Source organism: Suricata suricatta, chromosome 10 (assembly GCF_006229205.1).
Source record: "Suricata suricatta isolate VVHF042 chromosome 10, meerkat_22Aug2017_6uvM2_HiC, whole genome shotgun sequence".
Lineage (NCBI taxonomy): Eukaryota > Metazoa > Chordata > Mammalia > Carnivora > Herpestidae > Suricata > Suricata suricatta.
In genome coordinates, this window is record NC_043709.1 from 13,477,663 (window position 1) to 13,493,430 (window position 15,768).

At 45.7% G+C, this 15,768-nt stretch overlaps 1 protein-coding gene across 1 annotated transcript in view; it reads left to right on the plus strand.

Moving 5' to 3' along the window:
- The window catches only part of SYN3 (synapsin III), a 459,446-nt gene that overhangs the window by 356 nt on the left and 443,322 nt on the right, over positions 1-15,768 (plus strand). The window lies entirely within an intron of this gene.

The following is a 15,768-nucleotide window of genomic DNA, read 5'->3' on the forward strand; positions in this document are numbered from 1 at the left end:
GAGGGAGGCGACGAGCCGCCGCGCCACAATCCCGCCACAGGCTGCCGCAGCCCGGCCCCGGTCCGGCCCTACGACGGACAGGAGGCGCGCGGGAAATGCCTGGGGCCCCGGAGCCCCTGGCGGGACAGGCGCTCGACCCAGGTCTTCAGACCCCTCAGGACCTGTTGGCCTGGGGCTCGGGGTCAGATTTGTCACGCCATTGCCTATTTCCAGTCTTCCCGAGGCCAGGAAGAAACCTCCGAGCGGCTCCCTGGCCGAGCTCGCAGCGGGGACTAGCCTTGATGCCGCGCCCGGTGCCTTTATTCAGCATCTATCGGTTCCCTCGTTGGGTGCCAGGCACTGTGGTGAGCCCTGGTGGCACTGAAGACGGGCCTTGCAGGGGCTCCTGGGGCCAAGAAGGACAGTAGGAGGAACACTTTCCGAGCACCGTAGTACAGGGGACACGAGGTGCAGAGGAGTGAGGCAGCCGGGAAGGCTTCGGAGCGGAGGCGACCTTTGAGTGGCGACTGGAGGAGGCGGAGGAGGGTTTGCCCCGCTGAGAGCTGGGGGGAGGGGATGAAGGGGGAGGGCTGCTGGGGCAGCGGGAATTCCAGAAACAGGAAAGGAAGCTGAAAAAGTCCAGGACCCCATTAGACAGTCTCAGAGGACCGGGGCTTACTGCGGGTGGGAAATGAGCTGCCGGCATGGCAGGGACTACACCATGCTCACACTTTAAAAATGCAGCCGTAAATTGTCTAGAATTTTGTCCCGGGGTGAGGTGCAATGTAGGAGTTCTGGCCAGTGACCAGGTCACTCTGGCAGCTCTCGGAAGGGATGGAGACTGGAGCATCGGAGAGTGGGTAAGTTGTGGTTGCTGTTCGGACTTGGCTGCAAATACTCTGGGCCCAGAAAGCAGCTCCCCCCACCTTCCGGCACTGCCTAGGAGCCCTGCACCCTGGCCTCTGGGCAAAGATTTGGGCCAGGAAATGTTGCCCCATGTGATACTTGCTTCTGCAACCTGCAGATCACTTTTGTATTGTTTCTGGAGGCTTCGACCTCAACCTTGTCATCAGGCATGGACCGTGGGGATCGGGAATGGTACCTCTCTCTTCTTTCTGTCTTGCAGAGGCGGAGTCTTGGCTGTGAGAGACTGTAGTATAAAGCAAAGTGTCACTGGGGAGTCAGGCCAGAAAGTCACTTTAGCTGGGTGCCTTGGAGACATAATCAACGTGTCTGAATTTCATGGTTCTGATTTAAAAGGAGATATCGTAACTACCTTTAGAAGGTCGAGTTCCCTGGAAAAAGACTCAAAGATTCTGAGGTTGGTGTGTAGGCGGATTTGGGGGGGTCTCACCGTCCGAGGGGATGACAGGCAAGGAAAACAGGACTGGGCAGAGGGAAGGGAGATCTGTGATGCAGTATGAAACAGGCCTCAGTTGATCCCCTGAGGCATGGGGGCCAGGCCTTGGAAGCCCCTTGTGGACCAGCCAGTAGATGTGGAGAGGGATGTAACTGGCTGTCTCTTCAGCGAGTCAGTTCCTGAAGAGGACTCAGCCAGCAGTCCTGGCAGCAGGGCACAGGGGAGGAAGGTCTTGGAGGGGGATTGAGGGCTGTCCCACAGCAGCCACCTCTGCAGGATGGGTTTGGGAAGTAGATGTGATAATTTGACAGAAACTGGTTTGCACTGCATCTGGTGCTGAGCAGGCATTGAAAAAGTGCTCGTCTTTTGCCTTTAAACTTGGCCGCACCTGAAAGTGGATTTGGGAGTTAGAGTTGGGTAAATGGGCTTTAGAGGAAAGGACCCTTAATAATAATAGCCACGATGACTACCACTTCCTGTTATTGAGCACCTGTTATCTATATGCATTCTCTCCTAGTTGTCTAGTGACATTCTGAGTTGGGTACTTTAACTCTTGTTTTACAGTCCACCCAGTCTTTTCTAAAACCCAATAGAGTATGTGTCCTTTTGCCATAAAATAATAGCAGTAACAACAAGAGCAGCAATCAAAACAATATTTGTTACACTCTATGAAGTGATTTCATTGGTGGTTTGATTAATTAATTCATTTATTTATCAATTATTAATTCAGCAATGTGCATTGAATGCTTCCTAAATGATGGGGCGCTGTCCTAGGTGCTGGGAATATAGTGCAGTGTGTTAGGGAAGAGAGAGACAGACATGAAATGCTTTGATTCTTCAAGAGCAAATGCTGAATGGTAGAATATCCCATTGCATAGCCAGGAAGTGATAGAGTAACAGGCCCTTTTCTCAACTGACTCTTTCTCATTCTTCAGTTTTAGTATAACCTCCACAGCATGGCCTTTTGGATTACACTGTGTAAGGCGGGTCCCCTCCCTTTTACTCTCCCTTCATAGCATCTGTTCACTCATTTTATTTATTTCCTTGTTTGTCCTCCCCATTAGACTGAAGGATCTTGGAGGTCACATATTGCTTTATCCCAAGAGCCCAACACAGTGATTAGTACATACTTCTTCAATGAGTGAAATGAATGAGGCGTGGCTCTGCTTAAGAGAGTGGCCAGGGAAGGTCATGTTGAGGAGCGATCTTTATCCTCAGATCTGAGGGATGAGAAGGGCCCAGCAATGCCAAGCAATGCCAAGATCAAGAGGCAGAAAGAACAGCGTGTTCAAGGACCAGGAGGTGGAGGAACGGAGCCCAGCGTGATTGGGGAACAGCCTGAGATGAGTTTGGAGAAGTTTGGATTTCATTCAAAGTGCAATGAAAGGTCATTGAGGGATTGTAAGCCTAGTATTGACTTGAGGTTATAATATATATTTGCTTGTTTTCTGTCATGCCTTGAGGAGGGAGGCAAGCTCCACGATGAAAAGTGTTTGGTGAATATTGCTAGAGCTGACAAATGATCTGGTTTATGTAGCTACCTGGTGAAAAATGGAGGAGGGAGAGGAGTGGGATTTTGTCACAGTTAAGAGGTGAGAGAGATGTTTGTGTCGTGGCTGCAGAATAGCAATGGGATTGGAGAAAAGCAGAAGGATTCGAGTTATATTTGGTTACAAAATGGACAAGGACTTGCTGATACATTGGATGTTGGAAATAAGTAAAGGGAAGAACCAAAGATGACCCATGGGTTTATGGGCTGAGATTGGATGGAGCCAAATGCCCATCAGCAGATGAATGGATAAAATGTGGTATACACTTACAATAGAATATTATAATAGAATATTACTCAGCCATAAAAAATAAGGTACTAATATGTGCTGCAGTGTGAATGAACCTTAGAAACATGCTAAGTGAATGAACACAGACACAAAAGCTCACATGTTGTCTGATTTCATTTATATAAAATATACAGAGTAGATAAATCCACAGAGACAGAAAGCATATTGGTGTTTGCCAGGGACTTGGGGAAGAAGAGTAAATGAAGCATAACTTCGTAAAGGGTAAATAGTTTCCTTTTTGGGTTGATGAAAGTGTTTTGGAACTAGATAGAGGTGGTGGTTGTACAACATTATGAATGTAGTAAATGCCACTCAATTGTACACTTTAAAATGGTTAATTTTGTGTTGCATGAATTTCATCTCAATTACAAAAACAAAGAGTGGCAGGATGGGAGCACCAGTAACAGAATGGAGGAGACTAGGTGGGGAGCGGGTTGTGGTTAGGAGAGGAAATTCACGTGCTGTGTTAGAGATGCCAGTGAGATACCCACATGGAGCCTGGGTGGGGGGAGGGAGAAGTCTGGGCTAGAGATATAAATACAGGAGTTGTCACACTTAGATGTCAGCCAACAAAATGGATGAGCTCTAGGGAGAGACAGTGTAAAGGAGCACATCGCAGCCTGGATCATTCTTTAATTTGATCCTTATACCTACCTATGAGGGAGGTGCTGTTGTATTCATTTTCAGATGAGGAAACCAAGCCCCCTAACCCCCACCCCGGCATGAACTGCCTAAGGTCAGACACTTTGTTCATGTATATCCCTTGGCCTCCAGTGCTTTGCTATTCCCATCTCAGCATGATGCCATTTAGAACTTCAGTAGGGACCTTCCCCCCTCCACTGCCCACCTCTGTCCTGATGGAGTACTCACATGTGGCAGGCACTGTGCTGGGCATATGTTGGTGGAGAAAGTGGAAATGACTCTGGTTTTGTGGAGTTTACCCACTAAGCAAGCAGCTGCAGTCCCCTGATACGGGGGACTGTAGGAGCCTGGAGCAGAGCATCTGCCCCAGGTTTGGGAGTGGGAGGAGGCTTCCAAGAGAAGATGACAGCAAAGCTGAGATTTGCAGAAGGATGGAGCCTGAGAAAGAGTGGATTCTCTGGAGGGTTCATGACCCCTATTCACCATTCTCTTAATTCCACCATTCTTCATAGGTTACTGGCATTTTCCAACTCATTGACAGGGGTTTCTACATTTTCTATAACCCTGGAGGCAATAAATAGGCAAATGGCTTAGTTTGATTTCAGTTGGGAGTTCTGAGGGGGAATGAGGCAGGATGCAAATAGCCTGGCTATTAATTTTTTTAAATATTTTATTTATTTTTGAGAGAGTGCAAGTTGGGGAGGGGCAGTGAAAGGGGGTCAGAGGATCTGAAGCAGGCTCTGTGCTGATAACAGCGAGCCCCAATGTGAGGCTTGAACTCAAGAACTGTAAGATCATGACCTGAGCTGAAATCAGATGCTTAACTGGCTGAGCCATCCAGGTGCCCCCAAACAGCCTGGTTTTTAAAGCCAGCCTCCATCTCTTGAGCAAGTGACTTAGTCTCTCTGAACCTTACTTTTTATACCTATGAAGTGGACCCAATAGTGTCCATTGCTTAGTATAGTAAATAAATGAAATGATGCAGTAAATATTAGGTGCATAATAAATGCTCAGAAAACCAATTATCTCTTTTATCTTTGGAGGAAAGAGTTTCTGAAGAGACCAGTAGTCCTCACACTCTGTACACTATTTAAAATACAGATATCTGTCTTCCCTCTGAAGGTTCTGATGGTTTGGGATGGAGCAGAGATCTGTATGTTTAGAAAGCAGCCCACGTGATCCTGATAAAAGCAAGTCCAGGAACCATTGGCTTGACCAAATACTTGAGTCATTGCTATGGTGAACATGAAAGGGTTAAGCACCTAACAGCAGAATTTTGCCTTCTAGGAATTATTAGCCAATGACAGTGCTGACCGATGATGTAATGTCTTTGGCTGGCACTCCATTGGTTAAGTGTATTGTTTCTCTCGCTGCTTCAGCTGTGTGAGGAGCAAAGCTGGAGCCCAAGGGTTAATAATTCTGTGGCAACAGATACAGCTCTTTTCTTCCTCATTCCTCTTCTGTTAGGTGTGAGTGTATAGCCCAGCTCAGCAGATTGTTGCCCTTCTCCTTCCAATAAACAGCTGCATCTTCCTCCTTACCTCCTCCCAAGCAGAGCACATGTCTCTGTAGTACTACGGAGGAGGAGGAAGGGGGAGAGGGAGTGGGGGAGGAAGAGGAGGTGGAAGAGGAGGAGGAGGAGGAGGAGGAGGAGGAGGATCAGGATCATATAGGGAAGAGAGAGCCCTTTCAAAGTTCCACGCTGCAGTCTCCTTGCCACTGGGGACGGACACAGTCACCTGCTGCTCTGGCCTACAAATGCCCCACTGGATGCATTGCTAAATTGCCACCTGCTTCTGAGCATTGTTCAAGCTGGCAGGATCCTCAGAACTGGGAGGTGAGCCCAGGGTTTTGGAAGAGGGAGTGGGCCTAGCAGAAAGGAGCTCTAGACTGGAGGTCTAAAGGGAGGGAACAGCTCTAGACTAAAGGTCAAGCATAGGCTCCATCCCATAGCCCTGGCATGTGGTGTGGGCTTGGGCAGGACGGGTTCCCTTTGGGTCTGTTTGCTCAAGTGCACAATGTGAGGCTTGGATTAGGGCTGTCTGAATTCCGGGAGACACTGGCTGGGGAGTGTGCTAACCTGAAGCTGCAAACAAGCATGCTGTTGGTGTAGCTTTCTGTCAAATGATCTGTGTAGATAAATGCTTTGCTCTGGGAATCTTGGGCAGCAGGGGAATGTCAGGTGAGAGTGGTCTCCTTGGAGCTAGCTATAACCCAAGCTCCTCCTTATATTGTCTGGACTCCCTCTTCTGTGCTCCCATATGGTCAAGAAGCCCTTGGTAGACTCTGGGCTGAGGTTTCTCCAGAAACACCTGAATGGTCTCAGGGATTTTTATCCTGCCCTTTGGGGGAACTTGTGGGTCCCTGACCCTTGAGTTATCAGTGTGCCTTAATGAATTTGGCCTTCCTGCTTGTCCCATGCTGGAGCTCCTAAGCGGGGGAGAATTATTTTTGCATTATTATTAAGTAGCTTATTTGTGAGTTTTCTGGTGTGTGTTTACTGGGGCATGCATTGTTGCCCCAGCCTGAAACTTCTCATCTTGCCCAAAGATGCCTAATGCAAGCATGTTAGCCTCAAGGTGTAAACTGAAAAAAGTAGAAATGGGGTGGGGTGGAGGAAATTGGAGCAAAATAACTGGGAAAGGCTGATAGCAAGGAACTTTGACCTTCATTTCATAGGTAATTCAGTTGGAAAGCCTGCATTTCACAGACAAGCTATGATGCTATTTCTCTCTTGCAACACTCCAAAGAATATATAAATAAAAAGTTATATTATTTTTCATAGAATATAGTTATGTATGGGGAGTTACCAGTTTCTTTAGGAAGAGAGGAGCCTGTAGCGTGTTCTCTCCATGTCTTGTATGACCCTTGGTGTCTGCTGTCCTGTGCTCTGGGTCAGGCTTCGCTGCTGAAGAACATATGTATAGGTCTTTGGGCAAGTTGCTGTGTCTCTTTGAGCTTGCTTTCTTCATTCGTTAGTCATAGGGCAAGAAGTCGGGGGCGGCGAGGGAAGGCATTGTACTAGCTGACTTTTAGAGCTCTCATAGCTCTGGTGGTCTGTGCTCTGGATTGCAAAAAGTCTTTGGACTCTAAGGCTGTTGATTAAGTGGGCTGGATAAAGAATCTTTGAATAAAAGAACATGCAGCATGTGCCCACTAGGTGTGAGGCTATACACATGTTTTAACATTTCACCCCCGCGATAGCTCTGGGAGTAGGTGGTATTAACTCCCTCTACAAATAGGCATTTACCCCAAATCATCACATAGTAAGTGCTGAGACTGGTATTTCTGCAGCTGATCATACTGGAATAGTGGTACACATCCAGATGATGGAGGGGCTGGAGCTGGAGTCCTTTCCTGCCTTTGCTGCCTTGCATGCTCTTCTTCCTACTATAAATCAAGCACCGATTATAAGACTGACTAGTTCAGCCAGACTAATGTGCACTCTCCACGTTAATATCTGGGACAGCAGAAGATTAGGGGACCCTGGATCTAAAAGTGACCCTACAGTCCTTTGGACCAGGCCCCTCAATTTATAGCTGAGAAACTGGAGGTCCAGAGAAGTTAGGTGACTTGTTTGCTATCACTCAGTGAGTTAATAGATGCAGGGATTGGAGACCAAGGCTCTTTGACTTAGATGTTTGAAGGTATGTTATTATTATTAATGAGTTAAAAAAAAAACCCTTCATCTGAGAAATTTGGAATCATTTGAATTTAACTATTCTCACCTTTGTTCTCACCAGGCCCCTTTGAAGTGCCAAAGGGTCGAAGTAAGAATCATTAAACACTTAACCCGTGCTTGGCATTGTGGCAGGTGTCTGAGACATGAAAGGAACAAGCTGAGTATGAGACCTGGTCAGTTTCCTTCAGGAAGCTCAGGATGAAAACTGTATTTCATGATAATCTAACTCACAGGTCAGCAGTCTTTCTTAGTGGATGAGCTGGGCCCCTGACCTTTTTCTCTGTGTGTAGCTAGAACCTAATTTATACCACTAGAGGAATTTATACCACTATAGGAATACTTGCCACATGGCATGTGGTCTCTTTTCTTTGTCTTTCCAACTAAGCTGCATGTTTCCCAGAATATGGAACTTAATTAATTGGTGGAACTGCCAAATGGGGAGGTGGATGTGCAGAGATGTACACTCAGACATAAAAAGCATCAAGTAATTATTAAAAAGTGCAACGCAGAGACTTGACTCCTTCCTTGATCACTGTAACGTTAAGAATCATCTTCATACCAGGCTTCAAACATCCTAAAGGTTGTCATAGGAATGGAGTTACAATTATTCTGCAGGGCTGAGGAGCAAAGCTAGCAGCAATGGGTGGAATTTGGAGGGGAGCAGATAGATAAATAGAGGTACAGTGTACTGGTGGTGGAGGCTTTCCAGTGGGTAAGTCCACCTTCCACACCTTTGTCATCAGAAGAGAGTGGTAACCCTCAGGGATTACTGCCCTGGCCCAGAGTAGCACTTGATAGCCTCTAATGCCCCTTCCCAGATCCAAGATTTCTTGAATATCTACCAAGCAGGAGTAAATGAGAGGAGACCTAGAGTATAACAGAGCTGCCTCTTAGTCATAGTATGGGGCGGAAATCATTCACAGCCAAAACAACCGTTGAAAATATTTTAATTGCCAAAAAATTTCATTACATATGGTTTTTGTGTATGCAATCCTGAATAGTAATTCGTATGCTAACTAGTGTGTAAAACACTGATTTAGACTAAGAGAAGTAGCAACATAAAGCCTATATGCAGTTATTTGGGTCTTCCTACTGTTCTATCTTTAAGATAACTGTAAAATTTCTCACTTGCATGGGGGTAGGGGATGGAGATTTCTCAAGTGTCCTTGCTTCCTTGTATTATGCTATTCTGTTTGAGTAAACAATTTCTAATACCATTAAATATGGTATTGTTTATAATAATACCATTAACAGGTTTTTTTAAATGATACTGAAAATTAAATGAGATAATGTATGTGGAAACCCTGAACCCGGGAACAGTTAGAGAGCAGATGCTCAGCACATTTGTATTGGAAGGAAATCAACATCTTGCTTTAGCATACTTGTCTCTGCTAGTCTTTGAAACGTTTTAGAGAAGAACCTGACCACCACGTGTCCAGGCTGGCATTTCCTGTTTGAGGTTGGCATGTCCCAGTTGGCTTCTCTGCACAGTGCTCACCCTCTTGTCCCTGAATAATTAGGTTGGAAGCTTCACAGACATGAATTCAAAACACCAGCCCTTACCTATCATCCTGTGATATTGGCCACGTTACTTAACCTCTCTGTGTTTGTTTTTTTTTTCACTTATGAAAATGAGATCAGTAGACCCCACCCTGATGGGTAGATGGGGGCTTAATTTAGAACCTTTAGAAAGTGCCTGAAACATATATTGAGTAGGTGTTCTATAAATGGCTCACTTATTTGTTCTCCACAGAAAGGTGCTTCAGAGAGGTGGGTTGTTTTTCCCCTTTAATCTCACCTCAAACTTATTTGCCCACATTAGTAGTATTACTAGATACTTTTTAAAAAAATGTTTATTTATTTTTGAGAGAGAGAGAGAGAGAGAGAGAGAGAGAGCGCGAGCCTGAGCCCAAGCAAGGGAGGGACAGAGAAAGGGAGACACAGAATCCAAAGTAGGTTCCAGGCTCTAAGCTGTCAGTGCAGAGCCTGACATGGGACTCAAACCCATAAACCACGAGATCATGACCTGGACCGACCTCAGACATTTAATTGACTGAGCCACCCAGGCACCCCTATTTCTAGATAATTTTGTACAAACCTTCAGGAAACCTTGTGACATTGCTCTAAGAATGCATCATCTAAGAATCATCTAAGAATGTATTGCAGCCTTGTCACCTTCTAGCTCATGTTCATGGCAGTCACCTAACCAAGCACCAGAAAGCTGCACCTCAGAAGGGAGATGTTGTGCTTAATCCATTTTTTAAGTTTATTTATTTATTTTTAGAAAAAGAGAGAGGGAGAGTGCATGAGTGGGGGAGGGGCAGAGAATGAGAGGGAGAGAGAATCCCAAGCAGGCTCCACACTATCAGCACAGAATCAATGCAAGGCTCCATCCCACAGAACCCCCAGATCATGACCTGAGCCAGGATCAAGAGTCAGACACTTAACTAACTGAGCCACCCAGGTGCCCCCATTTTTAAAATCCCAGTAGCTGATTTAAATATGCTTTACTCAGGGGTCAAGTAGATAGGTAATTTGAAGGGTGCTTCAGAAACCGAAGTATGGCTCTATATTCAAAGCATTAGAAATGTTGTCATTGAATTTTCATCCCTTGGGTTTATTTATTTATCCATCTAACAAATATTTATGGAGTGCTTATGCTATGATAGGCAGCATCCTAGGTGCTGGGGATATATCAGTGAACAGAGTGAACAAGATCCCTACCCTCATGGATCTTGTATTCTGGGGAAATAGAAAATAATCACAAAACAATCACATTGTGAGATGTCAATTAGTGGTAAGGGCCATGAAGAAAAATAGAATGGTGTAAGAGCATAAGAAGGTGCCATTATAGAAAAGTCCATCAAAAGGCTCTAAGGAGTTGCTATTTCAGTGGTGGAGGGAGAGCACGGGGGAGAGTTTGAGAAGGTATAACTAGAGAGGTACCCAAAACCAGGTCTGGTTGGGACTCATGGACTGTGGAGTGAGGTTTGGACTCTGCTATTAGCTGGAGATTTTGAGCAAAGAGTTTACATAGTTTGCCTTATTCTTTTAATTGGTTTTATTTTTTAAACTGCCATATGGTAAAGTTGACTTTGTTTTGGTGTTTTCAGTTCTGTGATTCACCACATGGATAGACTCATGGAAGCACCAACATCACAATGAGGGCACAGAACAGATTCATCGCCCAGAAACCTCCTTCCTAATGCCCCTTTCTAGTCACAAACTCTCCACCGGTAACATTTGGCAACTACAACTCTACTTTCCATTGCTACCATTTTGTCTTTCTGAGCATATGATCCCATTAGAATCATACAAGATATAACTTTCTGAGGCTAGCTTCTTTCCCTGAGCATGATGATGCCTTTGGGATTCATCCATGGTGTATCAATAGTTTGTTCCTTTTTATTGCTGGCTAGTATTACATTGTGTGGATGTCCCACAGTGTGTCCATTCCTTCACCCTTGAAAGACACTTGGCTTGTTGCCAGGTTTTGGCAGTAATGAACAGAGGTGCTCTAAGCATTTGTGTTCAGGTTTTTGTATGAACACAGTTTTGGATCTCTATGGTAAATACTTAACTGTTGGATTGCTGTAACTGTTGTTACACTTAACTTTATAACATAACTTTATAAGAAACTGCCAGACTTCCTGTGTGACTGTGCCATTTTGCATTCCCATCAGCAGTGTATGAAATTTTCAGTTACTCCACACTCCTGTCAGCACTTGTCATTTTCAGTTCTTTTTATTTTAAACGTTTCTAATTGTTTAATTGTATCTTGACATGGTTTTAATTTGTATTTACCTAGTGGCCAATAATATTGAGTATCTTTTCACATGTTTATTTGCCATCTTTATGTCCTTTTTAGTGAGGTATGTGTTCAAGTCTATTACCCACTTTATAAATTGCTTTTGTGTTTCTTACTGTTAAGTGTTGAGTATTCTTTGTATCTTCTGGAGATCAGTGTTTTCTTGAACATGTGGTTGATAAATACTGAACTAGTTTTTAAGGAATCATTCTGAATGCCATGTGGGAGGGAAGCTGTCATGGGGGGGGGGCGGTGGAAGCAGAAGGATCAGTGAGTAGTCTGTTGCAGTAGTCCGTGGAGAGAGATGATGGCAGTTTGGATGAAAGTCATTTGGGTGGAAGAGGTGGGAAGTGGTCATGGTGATGGGTGATCTGATCTTGGTGATGGGTGGAATGTGGAGTGAGAGGCAAGAGAGGAGTCAAGGCCAGGATATCCATAGTGCTGGAGGGCTGAGAATTTAAATGTAGTTCAGGCATGGCATCTGCCCTCAGGAAGCTCTTCATCTAGTGAGAGGAGGCTTACTATAAGCAGCTCACCTGGAATACAACCAAGTGTGCTCTCAGTGGTCTAGTAGAAAGAGCTGGGGGAGCACAGCTGATGGAAAAATGACCAAGTGTAAGGTTTGCAAGGCCTGCGCTCTTAACAGCTGCTCTTGAACTTTCGTGTGTATAAGAATCAGGTGAGGAGGTTATTAAGATTGCAGCTGACTAGCCTCCTGCCCGAGGAGTAAGAGGCTTGTGCTTAGCAATACCACAGGCCATTTGTATAGGTGATGGGTTGGCCAATATGAGAAACGCTTAGAGGAACTGAGAGGACTTCAGAGAAGAGGTGATGTCTGAGGTCAGCTTTCAGCGTTTAGTGGGAATTCTGACTCAGAGAAGGCTGTGGGAAGGGCAGCCAGGCATGGCACAGCTTTTGTGAGGGAAGAGCAAAAGCAAAGGGTTGGAAAATGATGGAGACTGGCTGGATCCGGGAGCAGCATAGGTGATGACTGGGAGTCTGTGACTTCCTGTGCTCACTGAGTCTAAAGTGACTCCACAACTTAGCAGCTCCCTGGGTACCAACAAGGAGCCTGCCATGCTGAAATGGACCAGACAGTCCAATGCTGGGTGTGCAGAGTGGCTGGCTTTCGAAGTCACATGTGACCCACGTGCCTTTGGGGAGAGCCACTGCTATGGAGAACAAGCTAGCTGGGGGTGCTGTGTGCAGAGGTTTGCAGGATGCTCTGTCGCCAGCACCACTTTGGGCCTTCCTTGAAGTTCACAGACTCTGCATCTCCTTTTCACACCTCGTCGTGCCTACTTCCCATAGATGGTGAGCCACATCTTCCTGTGGCATAACTACTGCTCACTGTGTGCCAAGCATAGTTCAGAGCACTTTACGTGGATTAACCCATTTAATTCTCCCAACAAGCCTGTGGATGTATAGAACAGTTATTTCTTTGTTGTGATGGGCAACCGAACCACAGACTGGCTCAAGGGCAACAGTGCTACAAAATAGAAGAGCTGGCATATTAACGCAGGTAGTTTTGACTTCAGAGCCCACGCTTTGAATTGTTACACTGCATATGCCCTCGAGGGGCATCTTTAGAGGATGAGTGGCCACAATAACACAAACACTGTACTTAAGGCAGCCCAGTCACTGTTGTGCGGCCTTCTTGGGGGGTGATTCCCTATAGAGACTATTTTTTTTCTTATATGTTTTTTAAGGTTTATTTATTTTTGAGAGAGAGAGACAGGGTTGACCAGGGGAGGGGCAGACAGAGAGAAGGAGACACAGAACCTGAAGCAGGTTCCAGGCCCTAAGGTGTCAGCACAGAGCCTGACATGGGGCTCGAACTCACAAACCACAAGACCTGAGCGAAGTCTGATGCTTAACTGACTGAGCCACCCAGGCTCCCCTGGGGACTATTTCAATAATACACTTTTATGTTGAAAGATTCTTCTATTATGATTTTAGCCTTTGGGTTAAAACTTACTATTTTTATTCTTTCTTGCCAAGTTCATAAGAATACGGTGTATCTTCTGTGAGACTTGAAAGAGCAATGTAAGGTATTGTGGTATCATGATGCCCCTAAAAGTTGTCGTTCTGTGTGGGACTGTTTGCCCTTGTGCTTAAATGGCCCTATGGTATTATGTCTTTAGAGCTCTTCTAATTCTGTCTTTCTCCTTAACTTCTCCTTCAAGCAGGTAGTGTACTTTCCTCCAGCAAAATTCTGTCTAACTTACCACGTCTCTTTGGCTGAAGACAAAGCAAACGACCAAATACATGTGGATCGCTTCCTAAGGAAGAGTCAATAGTCTCTGACTAAAGGGCTTATTTCCTTTTCCGTAAAGTTCAGAGAGAGGTGCTGAAGACTAATGGGTCTGGAGGCCTCTCCCCCTTATTTCAAGGTTCTCAACCCTGCTGGCATTCTGTAAGTTCAGGCTGCTGTAACCAATTATTGCAGAGTGGGGGCTTAAACAACAGACATTTACTTCTCACAGTGCCAGAGTGTCTGTGTCCTGGGTCGGGGTGAGGGTCTTCTTCCTGGTACACAGATGGCCATCTTTTTGCTATGTCCTAACATCCTGGAAAACAGGGAGAGAGGAAGTAAGCTCTCTGAGTGTCTCTTCTGAGAAGGGTACTAATCCCATCCCCATCACCTCTCTCATGACCAGATTATCTCCCAAAGGCTTCATTTCCAATTATCATTGGGGCTTCAGCATAAGAATTTGTGGGGGTGGGGCCCAAACATTCCATCCATAGCATTTGGGTAACTGAGTGTGCTATGCAACAGACCTCCAGACAATGCAGGAGGAATACAATGTGATCTAGGAGAGTTTTGAGGTTTCCTTTGGCAGAGGGAGAGAGGGAGTTCTAGGGAGGCTTCCTGAGCCTAGAGCTAAGTTTGGAAAAATGGAGTTAACGAATCCAGTGGGGTAGGGAGGGGCTTAGAGAAGGACAAAACAGGATGCCATTCCAAGAAGCAGGAACAGCATGTGCAAAGGCATATGACTTAACATGGCGGGGAAGCAGGTATATGAGTGAGTGTAACGGTGGCTGGATGAGGCTGCAGACCAAGCTAGCAGCGATCAGGAAAGGCCCCTCACTGCATGGAAGGGCTTGGGCTTACATCAAGGAGCAGCTGCCATGTTTAAGTAAGGTAGTGACATGCAGATTTCTGTCTTTTAAAAAATGTCTTTGACAGTCTGTGCAATGGAAATGGCTTTGGAGGAGGACACCTAACTGGATTCAGGGAGACCAGGAGGGAAGAAGGTTCTGTCTGAGCTACAGGTTGAGAGAGGTGAAGTGAGTGTCAAAGCTTCCCTTTTATTGAGCCCCACACCCAGAAAACCCCCTTTTCCCTGGGAAGGTGAATTTGAGACGATCCCTATCCTCAAAAACTTCATAATATAGAGACATCTCAGAAACCACTGGCAATACAAGAGATGGGTTCGTCATGTTTCTTTGATTCACACATATCTTTTGAATGCTTACTATGTGCCAACCCTTTCTGGTTGGTGCTCAAGATATGACAGTGAGAAAAATCAACACAATTCTTGTCCTCATGGGATTCCCATTCAAATTGGAGGGAGCACAGAAAGGAGATACTGCCAAGATGTGTTAGATGGTAGCGTGCATTCCAGAGAAAGGAGGGAAGGAAGAGAGGGGCATTGAAAGAGGGGCTGCCAGTTTTTAAAAGGTAACATTTGAATAAAGAGCTAAAGGGGGAAAAAGAACATTATCCTAAGTATACAAAGATAGAGGCGAAACCACCTATGTGGAGGCATTATGGTATATAGCAACTTTGAACATGACCTCTGGGGGAAAGGCAGACTTAAATCTGAATCCTGGCTCCATGCCATGCTGGCTGGGTGATGTTAGACATATCATTTCACCTCCCTGAACATGGCTTTTCTGATCCTTAAAATGGGATGGAGGTCTGGCACTCTGAAAATTTTCACTATGTGGTGGTGCATGTTCATAGTGTTAGAGATGTTTCTGGCAAGGGCATCACCAGGGCTTTATGGGAAAAGGGCTCTGGGAAGTGCACCAGGTGGGTTAGAAGCAGGATTTCCTGACCAGGGCTCTCTGCTCTGCTGTTGCAGGCCCTGCAGAACCGAGTCAGGGGACCCTGGGGGCAGAGAGACAAAAGTCCAAGAACAGCCTCTTCAGTAAGGAGGACAGGAAGGGAGCCATGGGGCCTAGTGTCATGCCATGTGCCATGGTTCTTGAAAGTCTCCAGGCATCTTGGGAAGGATTCTGTCCCTAGGCAGGTCCCAACCCCCTGGGAAAGGACATGAGGAAAGCTTTTTGTTATTTAAAGAAATAATGGAGGTGAACATTGGTGGGTGTGAAGGTGAGTCTGGCTTCCCTTACACGGTTTTACCTGTGAGCACAACAGAAATGGCTATTTTCTGCAGGGGCTGGAAGCGGCAGCTGCCAAAGCTGCCGTTCCTGTCCTGGGTGAAGAAGC